Source organism: Trichoplusia ni, chromosome 20, assembly GCF_003590095.1.
Source record: "Trichoplusia ni isolate ovarian cell line Hi5 chromosome 20, tn1, whole genome shotgun sequence".
NCBI lineage: Eukaryota > Metazoa > Arthropoda > Insecta > Lepidoptera > Noctuidae > Trichoplusia > Trichoplusia ni.
In genome coordinates, this window is record NC_039497.1 from 3,972,009 (window position 1) to 3,991,708 (window position 19,700).

At 36.3% G+C, this 19,700-nt stretch overlaps 1 non-coding gene and 1 pseudogene across 1 annotated transcript; both read right to left on the reverse strand.

Annotated features, from left to right (window-relative positions):
• Positions 1-6,196: 6,196 nt before the first annotated feature.
• Trnaa-agc lies at positions 6,197-6,269 on the reverse strand. Its single transcript has one exon. It is a non-coding gene; the product is annotated as a tRNA-Ala (tRNA).
• Positions 6,270-7,052: 783 nt separating this feature from the next.
• On the reverse strand, positions 7,053-16,306 carry LOC113503780 (annotated as a pseudogene).
• Between the last annotated feature and the right edge of the window lie 3,394 nt (positions 16,307-19,700).

A 19,700-nucleotide genomic window follows, 5' to 3' on the forward strand; every position in this document is an offset into this window, starting at 1 on the left:
GCTTTTGAAAGCGGCATTCCTAATTAATTATACAAGTTTATCAAAAATACTCCAATCATTTGTCAATCATAATTAAAATTTCTATTACAAAACAAGTAGAATTATGTAGGGGAAGGTGTTATACCTATGGACATTTTCCGGATTTTGAATGAAAATAAGGATTAATGACTTCATTATTATATATTAGCCGTAATATATCACAAATGTTGATACATGAATAGTTCATAATTAATTAGATGGATCACTTTTTCTTATATAATTTATATCTAATACTAATACTAGCTGACCCAGCAAACGTTGTTTTGCCTAATAAATTATTTCTAGTTACATGTATTTTTTGATCTATTCCTTTCTAATACCAAAAACTAATACCACTGGTATCAATTGATTGTCCCAGTAAATTTCTATTCCGAACGAATACCACTCATAAACGAATCCCAAAATTAGTAAAATGTTATGAAGGTGCCAAGCGCAGATCCAGCCCTCAAAAAAGGTTGTGGTCACAGCTACTAGAAAATCGGCTAAGTACGATTCGGAGCTTGAACATGCTCATTAACAATCATGCAAGTCGTTTATGAACTTTTGAATTAGATTATTTCCTTTTTTCTGAGCATCAGGACTTTGGCCTTAGGAATGGATATAAACTTAGGAGGAAGTCGGACCCGATTTCTTCAAATTAAATAGTCAGTTTCGATCCAAACCTATTTCAATCAATATCTTATATTTTTTTCTTTTTTTCTAATAGCCTGTAAACCAATATCGGGTCACTAGACTGGGTAAATAGTTGTATCAGAAGTAATGTAAGTGAGATCAGCAAATGAAATCCACCAGGCGCGATTTTGATTATTTTTTACATTTTCTACGAATATCAAATTAAATTAAATGCTGGGTACATTTTACATTAAATAACTTTATTTAGGTAGTTACTTAAATTACAAATTCAAGCTTACGTTTCTTTTTTGCGAAAACGTTGATAATGTCATCGATATCCAGGTTCACATCTTTGTGAATATTTAGGAGAGCTAGCCCGGATAATCTTTCCTGTGCCATTGAGGCACGCAACCAAGATTTTATTCTGCGAAGAGTAGAAAAAGATCTCTCTGCGGTAGCTACGCTGACCGGAAGAGTTGGCAGTATTTGTAAGAAAATTTTTATTTTAGGGTACAAATCTTGGTCGCATGCTTCAATGAGATGAGCTACCGAGTCTGGTATGGCCGAATTGTTCTTATATTCTCTTTTCCATTTGGTCATCCAGAGTCGGTATTCATTTATGACAGTTGACTCACTATCGTTAATGAATAGGCGGTACATCTGGACCACTTTTTTCACTTTCACTATCTCGTTATCGATATCCCAGTTCCTGATACTCACATTAGGGTTTGGTAGAAAAACTCCCAAATGAAATAGGTCGAGTACCTCCGGAGACAATCTCTCCTCCAAAACATTAATTATGGAATCTAATAGAGGTATGTAGATTGATTTCCCAAAGTACTCTTCCACCGATTTTGCCTCATAATTGGACCTGTTTGTTTGTCTTTGAACTGTACGTGGGGATTTTAATACAACATCCAGCTCTTTTGCTTGCTCTGTCGCCTCTGAAAATAATTGCTTGAATACAGACTCAGCGTTTTGGCGTTTCGATCGTAATACTTCCATGACATCCTTCACTGCATCGATGGCTCTTTTGATGTCAACCGATGTAGTTTGCAAGAATCGGCTCAACTAAACTGTAGTTCCTAAAATATAAATAAAGGTTATATTTTAAAGAAATAAAAGCTTACATATATGTAGATCGATTTGTATTGTTTTGCTTTCTTACCTAGAATATCGCTTAAGCTTATCGAAGATATAATAAAGTCAGAGCTACGTAGTGTTTGTAAGAGACAGTGAGCGTCACTTGAAGTTTTATTATCTTGCCATGTCCATATTCTCTCTAGTGCGTTACAAATTTTAACCAAATTATCACGTGTCTTTCAACCCATCGTGTCTCGCATATACTTTGAATAGCCGTACCATCAAGCTCTTCTGAGAATACGTTATGGCATTTTGCAGAAGCGTTAGGAAACGCTACGATTTTTTTCATTGTCCCAGTTGTGTTTCTACACGAAGCGACGTTTGATGACTTGGCCAAGGAGTTATTTAAAACATGATTGCTACAAGGACAACGTTTTGCGTGAATGGCTTTTTTAGATAGTTCCTGAACAGCACCTTTAGCGTCGTATGCCATTACTGAACAGCTGTCAGTTCCTATTCCTACACAAAAAGCTAAATCTATATAAAATTTTTCGCAAAGATTTTCCACGATTTTCGCTAATGCGATTCCTGTTAACCGTAATTCTTTTGTGCCGTGTGAGGTATCTGTTTCTTCAAATTGAAGCATTTCATACGCATACGTCACAGAAGCATAAAAAATCTCCCTTAATAAATCCATCATTAAAATATCTGAATGATACACTCATCTCTTCGGTATGAGATATATCTGTAGTTTCGTCAAAAATAATAGCGAAAAACTTAGCTTTTTTCACGTTTTGTAAAATAGTTTTCTGAATTTGTTCTTTACAAATATCGATAAGTTCGTTCTGGACAGTTTTGCTTATGTAAGTCGCTGTAGAACTTGTTGATGATAAATGGCGTTTGAGAACTGAGTCGCCTGCATCTATTCTAAATTTCAACAGAGCTCGAAAATTTCCTTCTGCAGAGGAGACGTCACTATGATCGGTGTTCGTGCTTAAAATCTGGCCTAAAATCTAAAATCGTCTCTGTGGCCACGTAATGGTATATTTTGACGACCACACAATATTATAGTTTTTATAATTGGTCGTAAACGATCTCTGTTTTCTGCCACTTGAGCCTTCCTTTGAGTAGAAATCTGGTTAGCAATATCGATCTCAGGTTTATAATAACACGCCAAAAAATACTTCCCACTTTCAACGGCTACCTTATGATAATGATTGCGTTCATGTTGCAGTAATAAGTTGTTAAAGGCTTTCAATGCTTTTGTCACAAGACGTCCAGGGTTCGATCTAACGAAATCAGTAGCAGATTGAGTGATAAATAAGGCACAATATTTGCAATAGAGTCCCTGATCTTTATGTGACAGCACAAGCCAATGGAATTTTTCAAGATGTGATTTTTTGACATATTTTCTGTAGGTTTTTCCGTGTTTTTGCAAAACTTGGTGCGGAAAGTCATAGTTAGGTGAAGGCACCCAATGTTTTTCTAGTAGTGCAGCGTTAGTTGCATCAGGTTATTCATGCATGTTTTTTTTAGAAATATAGTTTCCAATATCTGAAGCAAATTCAAGGAGTTCAAGGACAAGCCGCCACTAGGTATAAATGATGTTGATGATGCAGTTAAAGCTATAGACGTATACTGATCACAGAAGTAGAAGCAATATCTATATTATCAATTACTTGGGAGTCAATATCAATTTCACCACCAGTTGTCAATACCCCGCTCCAATCTCTAACCTGGGCTTTTAAAAAAAATATGTATTAATCTTTCGCATTGAAGCAGTATTATGACTCCGCTTAGAGCCACTTGTGCCACCCATCATCACCCTTCTCCTCTACAATAATACCCTCAACCTCATCTTCCTTCCCTGTCATCGGGGGCATCCAAAAAAAAATAAGCCGCCATTTCCATCATCAATTGCATTAATCAGTGTATCATAGACTTCCCCCTGCTTAGGATTCAACAGAGGTACATTCGTTTGAACTGATTGGATTAGTTCATGTTTATCATATTCACGTTCACGTTCCAATTCTCTATTAAATGCGTCATTCATTCTGCGATCTGGCGCTGGCATTCCTAACCTAACTAACAAACTGCCGCACATGAGGTAAATGGTGGTGGTTAATATAAAGTATAGCGCCAAAAAATAGCATGCTATTTTTTTGCATTAGCACAGTTGCATGAGAGATTCCTAGTCAGTGACTCATATCTCTCCGCATTGCATGTAACCAAGTCCATCAGTTCCCCAGCGTCCACCAAACGTTTATTAAGCTCTTCAAAGATTTCTTTAAGCATATTTTCTTTACACAATAGCTCATTCATTATGTAATAGCTGAGTATCTTTGTCATACATTCCCCACACAAATCTAACTCACAGGTGTATGATTTTAATTGAGTAACTAAGTGTATTTGCTTTTTATGGTAATTAATATTTTTTTGTTTGGAGAATTTTAATGCCTTACGGGCTTTCTTAATTGATTTATTACATTTAATATACTTTTTAATCTTGTTGTGGCTTGTAAAGGATAATTAATGGAGGTAGCCGTAGTAAGATGACGTTGATGATACTGTTGTAAAAAATCATAAATATTGAATTGAATTATTTGTCATGATCATTTTTAAATTACAAAAATGCTATGAATTCTATTTACCTTTTAAATCTGGATCTGTTTCCCAAATCTTCGTGTACTTCTGAACGTAGGTTTTTTTTCCTTCGGCATCATTAACAAGTTTCTTGACGACACAAACAAACAAAAATCAAACTAACAATCGTTGTCGTAAGATAAATCTATTTTTTGGCGGTATCTTAACTTTAACATAAGCTAATGCCAACATACGTACGTATAAGTTTAAAAATAAAATCTTAGGTTGGCCAACGTTTGGATTCCACATTCGAGTTTCCGAATTCGTTTTCGCCTTCCGTATGCACAGCACAGACAATAAATGATCGTCAGTGGCGCCAGTATTACCGCCAGTCACCACAGAGTGGTTGTACGTAATTCACGCACTAGATGTCGCTATGAGTCACTAAGCAAGAAATAAATATTAATATTACAAGTTCAAAAATATTAAAGAATCAAAAAATCCCTGAAAATTTCAGACCCCTAAGAAATACCATCTCACTTATTTACCCCCTAAATCTGGGGGGAAAACCCCTAAGTTGGGAACCATGAAAAATTGGAAAAAAATTACAAAAACTTACAAAAAGATTTTTTCAATTTGGACCAGCAGTTCCTGAGATTAGCGCGTTCTAACAAACAGACAAACAAACAAACTCTTCAGCTTTTTTATATTAGTATAGATTAAACGTATAACGCCAAAAGGTAGCATGCTATTTTTCTTAGCATTTAGCACTTGCTACTTGCATTCTGCCTCCGTGCTATAATATAGCGTCTCGCTCAACAAGACGCCGATGGCGCAGCCAAAACGGGATAGCAACACAACGCGAAAGCGTTTACTCACTTGCTTGCTTACCTAGCTTAGCAAAACGAGATAGCAATCTATGATGATCGTAGCACGAAACTAAATTTTGATTTTGTAAATTCAATTAATGAACTAAAACCTACGCGATCAGTTGGCTTCCGCTTTTTGTTATAGCGTGTTATAATTATAGCATTTAAAATAGCATGCTATTTAAATATAGATAGTCACTAGTCTCTAGTAGATTTGAACATCACTAGAGGTAACACATATCTTCGATCAAGAGCAAAGTCTGGTTATGAATCTCCTCATTCACCTCAAGATCGGAATTTCTTAAGCTGACGCGATTTCGATATAAAATATCTTCTGACATGTTATCTTTGTATTTGTTCCACAGGTCACTTGGGTTCGATGGGAAACATGTTGAAATAATGTCATACGTAAGAATAGCTCATAGACAACCTATAAAAAGACATTTACACTTTTGATAACCTGTAGATTTATTTTTCCTTAATCTTATAACCTTTACCAACTGATTTTTTATTCCTTAAATTCCGTTCCTTTCCGATGATTTTATGTTTTTACTGCAGAATAAATCTTAAGTATTATTTTCGTAATTAATATTTTTTCTAAAAGTAAAATTCCCGTGTCACGATGTTAGTTACCGTACTCCTCCGAAACGGCTTAACCGATTTTTACCAAATTTTATATGCGTATTCAGTAGGTCTGAGAGTCGACTAACATCTATTTTTCATACCCCTAAGTGTTAAGGGTTGCTCAGACTAAAAAATAAATTTTTGTTTTTGGATGGCATTAAAAAATACTTACAATTAAAATAATTTATTAGGCAAAACAACGTTTGCTGGGTCAGCTAGTCTTTTGAAAATTAAAAATTGACATTCTTTCTATGAAACAATCCGTCAAGTTATTTAACGGGAGCTAATTTGGCGGTGGTGAAACAAGCCCTAAAAATAATAATAAAAATATGCATAATATATACGAAAAATGTTACAAAAATCTCGAAAAGAAGAAGAAGGATAAATGGAGGCGCCGGGTATCGATCCCGGTACCTCTCGCATGCTAAGCGAGCGCTCTACCATCTGAGCTACGCCCCCGGTGCTATAACATTTCAAATTATCCTTCTTGTAAAAAAATAAAAACAAAATATTTCGTCCAAAAAATAAAAATTTTTTTTTTAGTGCTAGCAACTCTTAAAACTTAGGGGTATGAAAAATAGATGTTGTTCTATTCTCAAACGTAACCAATATGTATACAAAATTTCATAAAAATTGGTCGAACCCTTTCGGAGGAGTACGGTAACAGAGATGTTATATATTACACGGGAATTTTATATATTAGAGATTTCAAAAGAACATGCCATACTTAATATTGGTTAAAATTCTTACAGTAAAGTTTTCTATACTTTGAAAAAATTTTTTTGTGAAAGGTCAACGACCACTTAGAAAAATTAATGTTTTTTTTCTTCGAAGGTGTTAGAGGCAATTTGGTAATTCTTTCATTTCGTGCAAATTGGGCGAAAGTGAGATTTTTTTGAAATTCAAATCTCGACCCTTATATCTGAATTATGCATATTTCTCGACGCTTTTGCTAATTAATAACTAATTGCACACATAAACTTAGAAGTTACAAGGGATTTAATATTTTTTTCGAACTGGCAATGACTTTCACAGTGATGGTAATGACAACCGAGAAGACGGTAGTGACGCGTTTGGACTGATAATGATTTTTTAAAAGTTGTATAGTTAAACTTAAATCTATAAAAGGGTTGGCAGCACTCTCAAATAATGATGACTGTAATCTAAACGAATGACGCAATCGAACAATTATATATTTTACCCAAAACATTGCTAATAATAATAAATACATAGGTATTTTTAATAAAAATGAAACCTACGTAAATACAGAAATAAATACGTAAAAATATTACTTACAAATATATAAATATACATATACAGCCTTCATTGTCTTAATGTTCCACGATTTGGATGAATATACTTACCTTCCTAATTCCCACTGAAGTGGCGGCACAAAGAATATAAACACATAAAAGTTGGGTTGAGTTTTAATTTCGAGCAATAAATGTTTTTCTATGGAAAGCAAAGCTAAATCAGATAATCGTTGCTCTTTTTGAGAATTACGTATGTATGTATGAATTCGCTTCAAGGCCGAAAACGACCTTACCGCGGAAGCTACTGTAACGAGAATGGTCAAAAAATACTGCATAATATTAAAACTTGTGGAAAAGTGTCACCTAAGAAAGAGTTTTGAAATCTAAGGTAAAGCTCGTAAACATCTAATTTGTTTATGGATGGAGTTGTATATAAAACTTTCAACTCGTTTTTTAAAGCAGCGTGCTCAAATATTCTAGGAAATCGAACTATTAACGAAGATACTATTTCATTTGGGAATGATCGACTATAATCTATATAAACTATACTTAGACTTATTAAGTAAATTAAGAAAAGTCATATTCAGTGGCGTAGCTAGGGGGACAAAGGCCCTGGTGCAGAGGGAGAGAATTGGGCCCTCCTCCCCTCTTTCCGCGTAGTTTGAACTTATATATTTATGTGAAAATGATTGATAGGGAATAAGAATAGGAAACAGTGGGTTGAATCATCCCTTGTAGGCTAAATCCATACGTCGTCTCTATCAAAATCTTCATCTGTTCAGTGGAAGACAAAGGGACTAAATAAACAACGACGCACATAACAATATAGAATTTTATTAATCAAGAGAAAAAATGATTTTTAAAAGAATTCCCCGTCCAATTCACAATCTCTTGCGCGCTTTAATTTTTGCGAATTCATCTATGATTTCACTAAAATCCAAGTTTGATGCCGCCTCGTTTTCTATTGCAATCAACGATAAATGTCGGAGGCGATCTTGTCGAATGCTGTTTCTTAAATAGTTTTTTATGATCTTCAGTTTACTGAAAGATCTTTCTGCTGCCGCGGACGTAACAGGAATTGTGTGAAACAGTAGCATCGCTGTATACACTTCCGTAAGGTCACATTCGAGCACGCCAAATTTCGTTATGATTTCCTTGCAAAGCTGGCGAATAGACCACGTCTCCGTCAATTGAGGGAGGATCAGATGATACACATTAAGAAATTGCATCGAAAACGTGGGTCCAATTATATCGCAATATTTCTTGTGAAACTGATCACATTTTTTTACTAAAACCGTTTCATTCCAGCTGAGCAAATTTTTCGGAATGAGGAAGTCGAACGATTTACAAATTGCACTCATACCACTTAAAACGCGCATCTAACTGACCGATTATTATGTCGAGTACATCGTTGAAAATAGTTACTCTAAACCATTCTTCCCGGTTTTCGAATCGGTGATCAGAAGCCAATTCATCGAAATGCTTTTTAGTTTTTCTTCGTCGCTTTTCTGGGAAGGTAGGATCGATGTTGTATTTTTTCGCGGTTTCGGTGGCCTTGGATTTGAAGGATTCGAAGTCATTTCGATACTTTTTTAATTTATCCGTTGTTCCGTCCAAAGCCTTAGTCACTTCGTCCAAAAAGATGTCACGTTTTTGCAAGACTTTTGAAACGTAATTGATGTTGTTCAATAACGCTGCGCATGAATTCACAAAGAAAGACAAAATTCAGCATTTTTGATTTGATAATCTCTGCTTCACTGCGTTCGTCTTTACTGGAACTCTTCAGCGTTATTTCGGACAATGCTTTAACGATATCGAAAAAACGAAGTTTGACTGCAGTTATTGAATCAACCCTGCTGGACCATCTTGTTGGATTCAATTTTTTCAAGGTAATTTCTGATTCACCGGTGAATTTCGATAAAAGGTCCCAGCGCTTGATGCTGTTTCCAAAAAAGTTAAATAGGTCTTGAATTGTTGCAAAAAACTTCTGAATTTCGACAGAACCTCGAACGGCATCATTTATGACCAAATTCAAATTATGACTGGCGCAATGTACGTATTCTGCATTTGGCTGAATATCTTTAACTCGTTTTTGCACGCCATTATACGCACCACTCATTAAACTGGCCCCATCGTACCCTTGCCCAACACACTTTTTAAAATCAAGACCCTTTTCGGAGATTTTGATTTACCAAATCCGCGGCGCTGTGTTTACTGACTGCGTGGAAACCGAGAAATACCTCTTTTACTTCAATATCGATTGGTTGTCCATTTTCCGATCTTGATACCACTGCATATCTTACGACGATGCTCAGTTGATCCACTTTTGATACATCCTGCGTGGTATCCATGTTGATGGTGAAAAACGGTGACGCCCTGATTCGATCCAATAAATGATTCTCCAGTTTGGTGCCCAAACACTCGATCATTTCATTTTGAATCGTTGCACTCAGATAACTTGTTGATCCTAAAACATGGGGAGATTAGAAAACATTAGATTATGATAACATAAATTATAAACACAGTAAACGATATAATTTCTTACCTTTGGGCATATCCAAATCTAGCAACGAGTTGGACAATTGAGAGAAAATTTCCGTGATTTCCTCCCTCACTCAGATCATCTCGATGTCCTCTCAAAGCCAAAGAACTCTTCGCAAGGGTAATTATTATATCAAATAATCTGCGAAGAACTTGTCTCCAAATCCAAGATCAACTGGACCGTATTGTGACGTAGAAACGTAATACGTTTCTGAAAAGCTCCTGTTGTCTTGGTGGGGGTCCTTCGGAAAAGGTCCCGGAGGTTTTAAAGGTCCCTTGTCGAGAATCAGACGTTTTTCGTTATCAATCAGTTTCTTGTTCATGTAATTTCCCAAGTCATTTGAAATTTCGAGAACTTTCGGAGATGTAGAAATGGATGGATGATCATCAATTCTGTGTAAATAAATTTGACATAATAATGTAATAATATTTAAGTTGAAAGTAATATCTATAATTTTAATGTAAAACTTAGAAAAATGGATAGCAACAATGATGGCAATATTTTAACACTTTTTCTCGTAAAGTCAATAATTTATAATGTTTGCATGCCCTATAAAGGCAGAATATTATGTACTGTTCAACCTAAAAATTTAACATCTTATGTATGCACTATATTCTTGCAAATAAAATGAATTTGAATTTGAATTTGATGTTTCCTCTACTGTAGGTTGCACGGAAGCGTCGAGGTAGTCATTTTCAGCAGGGGCATTGATGGTAGTATTGGTAGTTATTGGATCCTGATCTAGTCGAATCACTTTATTAGTTAACACAGCTGCGTCGGCGCTATCAAGAAATGAACACTTGACACTTTTGACCGATGTTTCGGCTGTTGAAGGAACTGTAGCAGAAAGCGGTTTCGTAAAAAAGCTATCTAGCTTGGGCAATTTGTTTTTACTTTCTTCTCTTTCCTGACGTTGTTTCCGCTTTGCGGCACCGCTAAGTTCCTTTTTTCTTTCCATAATTTTCAATTGGTAACTATCGAAATTTTAGACTTTCGGAGTACCTACTGAGATTTTCCTTTATTGCTTGTCAATGTTTAGTATAGATTACAGAAAGCTCAACAGAAAAGGACCATAAAACAGCTTGCTTGGCAACGATGCGGTAAAATCAATATTAACTCATAAGAAGATATTATAGTTTCGATAGTATCTCGTTTGTCAATTTGAACTTAAGTTTAGAAAAACGTTGGTTATTTTTGATTGCCGATCAGGTTGAGAGCTATCATAGATTACACGGTTACCGTTGTGCTGCAACCTGTATCATTCATATCTTGTTATTGGAAATTTTTCTTGCGGAAATGAGTTTTACCAGAATTTGGTGCCAGATTGACGGATGTGCGGAATGAACGTCATAGCATTAGCGGTGATACTTGATGAAATAAGGCTGGTAGTAGGGAATTACGGATTACAACAGTCAGCGATACACCTAGCATCAACTACTGTAGTATGTTCCAGACCCCAGAAAGTTGAAAACATCGCCACGAATATCATAAATAAGAACTGATGCAAGGCAAGAGCGAATGAAAACTTCATTAAAAAGTTGATGGGCGGAATTTGTGAATTAAGCTCACGACCGTCAAGCACGTGAGCTGATCCAATGTGCTACGGGCGTACTCATCCAAACTACCATATAACTAAAATAACAATAACATACAAACAGCACGAGCTTATCGATGACGCTTGGTGCATGTGTTGGAAATGTTAATGTTGAGCAGGCTCGAGCCTCGAGCCTGCTCACAAGAATTTTTTTTTTGTTTTTTTTTTAAATTTTTCATTTTTTTTCCAAAGCTCAGGCTAGAGGGCCCCCTGAGCTCGAGGGCCCTGGTGCACTGCACCACCTGGCCCTATGATAGCTACGCCACTGGTCATATTGGAAAGTGATTGGTACCTGTGTTGTATTTGCGACATAACATTGTCTATTATTTCAACGAAAAGACGCCTATACAAAGTTCTGATGTCTAATTCAGTATTTAACCGCCTACGTTGTCGCGGTGGTTCACTAAACTCCTGTACGCTGTCAGAAATAAAATCGAAATTGTTAATAAGGTCATTTGAAATCCAACTATTAAATGAATCTATTTCGCGGTGTGCTACTTCGATATCAATCTATTTTGACTGGAGTAAATTAAAAAGAACATCGGTTTTCTCAAAAATATTAGATAGAATGTGCAAAAAGAAGCAAAACTGCTTGTTTTCCAACTTACTGAGGAAACATTCTGCCAAAGAAAGAGATTCACTATCCCAAGATTGCGGGTTATCTAGAATGGGATTAGGAGTTTCGATCATGTCTAACCGCCAACCGGCAGCTAAAAATAACGTTAACAATACGCGAATGATAATGCTAACGCTTTCGGATACTCCGGGTAAATGACGGTCAGCTATTTCGTTTAAAAGATTCGAGCGTTTAGAGTAGTTTAGACGATTTATTAAAAAACGACCAATACTATTAATGTGTCCAAAAAATGTCTTTAGTTCCTGTATGTTTTCAAGGGACCGACTAAGTACTAAATTTAATACATGTGCGTAACAAGGAACAAACATTGCCTGCGGGCATGCTTCGCGAATTTTCGCCTGGACTCCACCGTGCTCACCAGACATGACAGCCGCCCCTTCGTAAGATTGACCGACTAACTTGTTCCTACAGCGATACTGGTCGAGTATCTCTAACAACTGATTTGATAAAACATCAGCAGTCCGACTGCCGCTAACGTCATAGAAACCAAGAAAACGTTCTTTGATTCCAGTTTCAGATAAATACCTTAATATTATCGTTAGTTGTTCCTGATATTCCTAGTATCCTGTTGTTGTTGATATACAAAATGATTTAATACAAAGTATCGCATTCGTTTTACGCGACCAAATTAAATTAGAAATAAATAAAGCGCAGTTTGTGTGTGTGTGTGATGTTAGTCATAGGGAACAACTAACGATAATATTGAGGTATTTATCTGAAACTGGAATCGAAGAACGTTTTTTTGGTTTCTATGACGTTAGCGGCAGTCGGACTGCTAATGTTTTATCAAATCAGTTGTTAGAGATACTCGACCAGTATCGCTCTAGGAACAAGTTAGTCGGTCAATCTTACGACGGGGGGGCGGCTGTCATGTCTGGTGAGCACGGTGGAGTTCAGGCGAAAATTCGCGAAGCATGCCCGCAGGCAATGTTTGTTCCTTGTTATGCACATGTAATAAATTTAGTACTTAGTCGGTCCCTTGAAAACATACAGGAACTAAAGACATTTTTTGGACACATTCATAGTAATGTTCGTTTTTTTAATAAATCGTCTAAACGCTCGAATCTTTTAAAGGAAATAGCTGACCGTCGTTTACCCGGGACCTCGTTTATTCGCGTATTATTAACGTTATTTTTAACTGCCGGTTAGACATGATCGAAACTTTTAATTCCATTCTAGATAACCCGCAATCTTAGGATAAGTGAATCTCTTTCTTTGGCGGAATGTCCCCAGTAAGTTGGAAAACAAGCAGTTTTGCTTCTTTTTGCACATTTTATCTAATATTTTTGAGAAAACCGATGTTCTTTTTAATTTACTCCAGTCAAAACAGATTGATATCGAAGTAGCACACCGCGAAATAGCTTCTTTTAATAGTTGGATTTCAAATGACTTCATTAACAATTTCGATTTTATTTATGACAGCGTACAGGAGTTTAGTGAACCACCGCGACAACGTGGGCGGTTAAATACTGAATTAGACATCAGAACTTTGTATGAGTCGATAGATAGATCATTAATTATTGATGTGTATTTTCTAATAACATCGAGTTCATTGTATTTTCACATCCGTCTGTGTTCTACGTCAGTGTCGAATTACTAAAGCTATTGTGATGATCGTGTATGATATGATTTGAATCAATTCTTTATACATAGTGGCACCTTAAGGCAGTCTTTCTGAAGGCAGACTACGCAACGCTTCGCAAAGTAGCGATTGCGCTCTAAGCTGCTGTCTGTCGGTTCCAGTAAAGCGGGTCAATGTATAGAAATAATAATTCTATCGGTTTGTTGGCGCGTAGATCTACTGATGGCAGCAGTATGACTACAGCTTCGAGGACAATGAGAAAGATGATTTCGGAGAATGGAATCTACAAGATGAAGGCGAAAAGCTAAATGGTCGTGATGTTTTTGTGTGGATGACTACAGAAGAGTGCGACAGTTGAGGTTAGAGACATTAAGAAGACGTTTAAAAATTTTCATATACCATTTAGCACAACGTTTCCTTTCTAGTAAGTAAGGCTCAAGCATTTGATCCTTTATATCTACCCCCCCCCTCATGAAGTTATTGTGACCCAGCACCACTTGCGGTTTAAATGGCACTGGACGAGATGATGGTTGTGATGAAACTGTAGACAAGGCAGTAGATGCATCATGACAAGTAGAAATCATGGTTACTCGTTTCTTGTCTTGCCACGATAATATTGAGACATCCCCGGAATGTCTCGCAATGAATTCTCCCCTTTTAAGCGGCTTTTAAGAGCCTTAGTTACTATTAAGGGAACGTCTCTGCGTGAAGATCTCAAAGTACCAACGCAGTCGGTGCTGTCAAGCTTCAGAAACTTGGCTAATGCCACCTCTACACGTAGACGGATGCGTCTACAGACGTAGGCTGACGCATCCGCAGATGAATCTCTGCGAGCCGTCCACACGTATGTAGGTCGATGATCGACCTACATACGTGTGGACGTCGGGATGGCGATTCTTTCCAAAAAAGATCGATTTTTAAATCGATTCGAATCAAGGTCTAATAAATCGATCCACAAAAAAATCGAGGTGAAAAGAATCGATTTTGCAAAAATCGATCTTTTTCGATTCGCATATTGAGTCTATGTTTTTAATACAAACACAAACCCATTTACTATTAAAGAGTTTTACTACTAAATCAAAGTAACAGGTAATAAAAAAGATATTTATTTCAGTTAGGTAGGTAGGTACATTAAAAAGTTATATATTTTTTTATATTTCCCAGTGCTTAATATCCAAGCTTTTTAAGAATAACAATCTGTCTAATCTACTAGGATCCAAACGATTACGGTCATCAGTTGCGATGTTGCCGGCAATCGAAAATAGACGCTCGCAAGGAACAGATGACCCTACAATACACATATGCTTTATGGCTATTGAGTGAACGTGATGATAAATTGAATTATTTTGTTCTTGCCAGTAAAGTATAGGATCATATTTTAGGTGCACAACTGCTTGCGATAAATAGTGTTTAAATTCTTCGTCTAATAAACCCTGATTTTCGTGTGCAAGTGTATTACAAGTGGAGAGCTGCTTCTTCATTAGTAAGTTGTGGAAATTCCATATTCGTTTTTCATCATTTTCTTCTGCTTCTTCCTCTTTATCGTCTATATCTTGTGGGAGTTGTTGCCGTTTTTTTATGTCCAAAATGAAACTATTTATTCTATCTATTGCTCTAGAACAAGCTAGTATATCAGCAAAATGAATTTTTTAAAATCTAGGATCTAAAATTGTAGCAACTGCTAACAAATGAACTTGTTCGACCTGTCCAAATCTCTTTTTCAAGCCTTCAATAATTAAGGTTTTGTTTTAGCACCGACATCAGTTGAAGTTTGCATTGCATTGTATGTTTCAGTTAGACAAGATACTATTGGTATAATTTTACTAGCTGTAACATAATCTTCTCCTGATACTTCTTTAGTTATTGTTTCTAACGGCCTCAATATTTTTATTAGATCTTTTATACGCTCTAATTGCGTTGCGGATAGCATGGTTGGTGCTTTTGGGTACTGAAGTAGTATTGAGGCAATGGTTTCAGATAACTCAACAAAGCGTTCTAGTTGGTAATAAACAGAATTCCATCTGGTACACACTGATTGAATTAACGTCAAAGGCTTTATTTTATGTTCCTGAGCTTTCTTCAAAGAGTCAGCAGCATTTATGTTATGCTTAAAATATGTAGTAATATCTTTTACAGCTGTCAGCAAATTGTTAGCTTCTTCCAGGCCATCCTTATTTTCAAATGGTTTTGATGCTACTAAATTTAATGTGTGGGCAAAGCATGGCACGTGTTTATGTTTGCCATATACATTTGTGACAGCTTTGACTATATTAGCGCCATTATCGGTGATAAACGCTATCACTTTATCACTTGTAATGTTCCATTTTTCCGTCATATTAGTAATTACGGACGCTAAATAATCAGCATTGTGAGGTGCTGTTAAAGCAGATACGCCAAAAATTATACTCATCAATTTATTTTCATGTATACAATGTCCAGTTAGGCCCATGTAGCTTTGGCTATTGTGCGTGTCAGTCCAAACATCTGCAGTTAAACATAATGCTTCTATTTCTTGTAGTTTTTGTTTGAGTTGTGTTGAAAGGATATTATATTTTTCATCAATTATATGTGTCATAGTTTTTCGAGCTGGTACTTTATATAATGGTGCCAATACCTTTATCAAATAATTAAGTCCTACTTTTTCAACCGTATTTAGGGGCAAACCGTCTTTCGCTATCATGAAAGCTATTGCGTTATTTATTTGGGCACGCTTAAAACCATTATCTAAAAATAAAGAAAGATCATAAAAATCATAATTATGTGTATGCATCTCAACTTCAGATTAATAAATACACATATTTTAGTTTCATGTTTTACCACCAAAAGCTTTTAAATTTGATACGCAAGATGTCAATGTTTGCTGTTTGAAGATTGCAGATGTAGATGCAGTAGAAGAAGCCAAACTCTCAGTGTCGGAATTATCAATATTACGAAAATCTGTAACGTTGTCGAAAATGGTATCGTCATCAACAGCCTAAAAAGAAGAAAAACATAGTGTTATTTTGAACATTTTTTTTTTTTTTTTTAAATATGCATCATCATCATCTTCTCAGCCCATAGCAGTCCGCTGCTGGACGTAGGCCTCTCCATAATTTCTCCAGCGCGACCGGTTCGTTGCCACCTGCATCCAACGGAACCCAGCGGTTTTAACCAGGTCGTCGGTCCATCTGGCAGGTGGCCGTCCCACGCTGCGCTTGGTGGTACGTGGTCTCCACTCCAGAACTTTTCTGCCCCATCGGCCGTCCGATCTTCGCGCTATGTGGCCCGCACTAAATATGCATAGTAAAACAAAATATGTGATTAAGATATAAGGAATTCAGGTTTCACTGACTTGTTCATTTGCACCACCATTTCGTCCATTACCACATTCACCACCACCACCACTCCCATCACTCTTCTTTTTTTGACTTACTGTTTTAATAGTTGGATGACGTCTTATCAAGTGATTTCGCAAATTAGTAGTGTTTCCTTTCGTTTTTACTTCTATGTGACAATGTTTACATACACCGGCTAATTCCTTTTTAATGAAGTGATTCCAAAGATCACTTTTACCCGACATCCTGAAACAATAGTTTCTTGGACATTACACTTTATAAATTATAAAGCTTACAATAATTAAGTACTATACAAAATTCAATTAGAATCGAAAAAATTTATTCATAAAAACTTATGTATTTACAATTACAATTTCAAACTATCATTATCATCATCATAATCAAAATCCAATCAGAATCGATAAATTTAATTCTTAAAAATAAGTGAATATTTTATGCATAAAAACTTATGTATTTACAATAACAATTACAAACTATAATACAAAATAAATAAACTATTATTAATCGATTTAAAAATATCAAAGAATAATCTACAATCGATTTGTAGAAAAATAACGGGAACATCACTATATTGCATGTAAATAATGAAGGAAATTATTTTTGGTTACGTTGACGAGGCTGTATGGTCATGGTTATCTTTGCTTGTCAGTTCCAAGCGAACTAACGAACATAACAAACACCAATATTTTTTGGTTATGTCGATGAATAAACTTAAAATAATAGATTATATAATAGATTAATAATAAATTAAGAATTACACCTGGCATTTCAATATTTACGAGTATTTATTTAGAAATAATCTAATGCTTTCAATTCAAACAACTTGCATGAAAGGCGAGTGATCTGACAATGGCATTTAGCGTAGTGAACTTAAATTGAAAGCATGTATGTCGATGATAGCAAGAAGGGATTACTTACCTTCTATTTCTATCACTATTTATTCTCGTGAAACAAAAACAAATGACACTATGACAGTGACTGACAGACAGCCCTGACCATAGAGTTTTTAAGTTGTTTTGTCTTTGTCAGGACAGGCAAAGGGAGCTGACTGACCATAGAGTATAGTAAATATACCAAAAGGTCCTGACTATGACTGTTTTCTTTTAAATTACTTTTATCTATTGTTAAAGGGCAAAGGACATTAAGTACACATCCATCTATCGAGTTTTTGAGTAAGTTTTTGAGTGAGTTCATCCATCTGTCGAAACAGAAAAATCGAATCTCGATTTTAGAGGGTGAAATATCGATTTAATGGATCGATTCAGTACACAAGATCGATTTAAAAAATCGATTTTTTTGGTCTAAAAAATCGATTCTTCGATTAATCGATCTCAGATCGCCATCTCTCAGTCTGTATTGGTTCTCGTAAGATGCAACACGTACGCACGCAAAATGGATATGGAGACCGTAGCTGCTGCAGCTATTTATTTATTTAGGACCTACAGTAAACTCAACTCGATTTGTTAACTACCTACAGAGAAATAAAATGAATGATTTGTGTTCTTACAAAATGTTTATTTTTGTGGTATTTATTTATAAGATTCCACATCTCTAGGAATTTGAATGTTTCTTAAGTTTTCATGATGTTAGCCATTTCGACGAGAAAGAAGGGTAACTAAAAAAACATGCGAGCACTCTTATTCGCTTTCCGATGAACAATGATGCGTCGCCAGACGTGTGGACAGACCGCTCATTCGCGCCCAGCGATCGCGTTAGATCCCTTTGATCTGTGCCACAAAACCCAAAAAACGACGGATATGTGCCGGACGCGTCTGCCGACGTCAAATACCTACCACAGACGCGTCCGCCGATGCTATCTCCGGATGCATCTGCCTACGTGTAGAGGAGGCATAAGAAAGGAGAATTATACCAATTATCCATGAATAATCTATAACCTTTGTTCAGTAGGGGACCAATGAGCTTCATCACTACAGCTGTGCTTTTAAGCATCCCGGGCGACTGATCCAAATCAGTCGCGGATTGTTTACCGGTGTAAACAATAAAAGACCACAGGTAGCCTCGTAAATCTCAAAGGTTTTGATACCAAACTTTAAAGCTTTGTTCTAAATATACTGTTTAAAGTTCAATCTTCCATATGCAAATATCTTTACTTAAAATATAATTATATTGAAAACACAAATTTAAATGTGTTATTATTGGTCTCAAACGGTGTATTCGGTCAAAGCTGCTAGCGCCAGTATTGGAGGGATTTAAATAATTAACAGCGGGGTCGGAATGTACAAAATGTAACGCTCTAATAAGCATTTCATACCTCCTTCGTGTAAACATGCGTCTGAAAACTTACGTTTTCAGAAGGGGATCGACAGAAAAGCAACTTGTTACAGACATTTTGACGATGCCCAACATTTTCCAGAACGAAAAGAGGCACAAAATTTCGTGCTAGTTAGTGGGGAACCATTCAGACTGGAAAGCAGCAGATGCATATATTCGTAGCATACTGGTTCGTTTTAGTCTCAAGTAGGTTTAAGACGTCATCGTCCCAATAGGAACGAAAAGCGTCATAACCCGAATTGACATGAATCGACATGAACCGAACCAGTGCGCTCGACTTAAAAATTGTCTTCCTGACCTTGAAAGTTATCGATACGATACCATTCGAAGAAAAGTTCTGGTCTTCCTGTTGTGGGAAATCATCTGCTCCATTACTAGCGTCGAAAAATTCATCATTATTATGACTCTCGCTAGCATTCTCTCTTTCAGCGTTTCTCTAAGCACCTTGCATTCTCGCCTGTCGTCTCCTCAATACATCCGTCGCCAAACTTAGCAAAGCCGGGTGTACGTCAGCATCGTCCAGAAATATTTCGTTGATTGGGTATCCCACGACTCACTAACGACCCCCTCTTCGACCCTGGTTTGGATACCCATGCCCACTCACACTCCTTTCGTTTCTATCACGCTCCTCAGGGGACAAATACAATGCATGGGT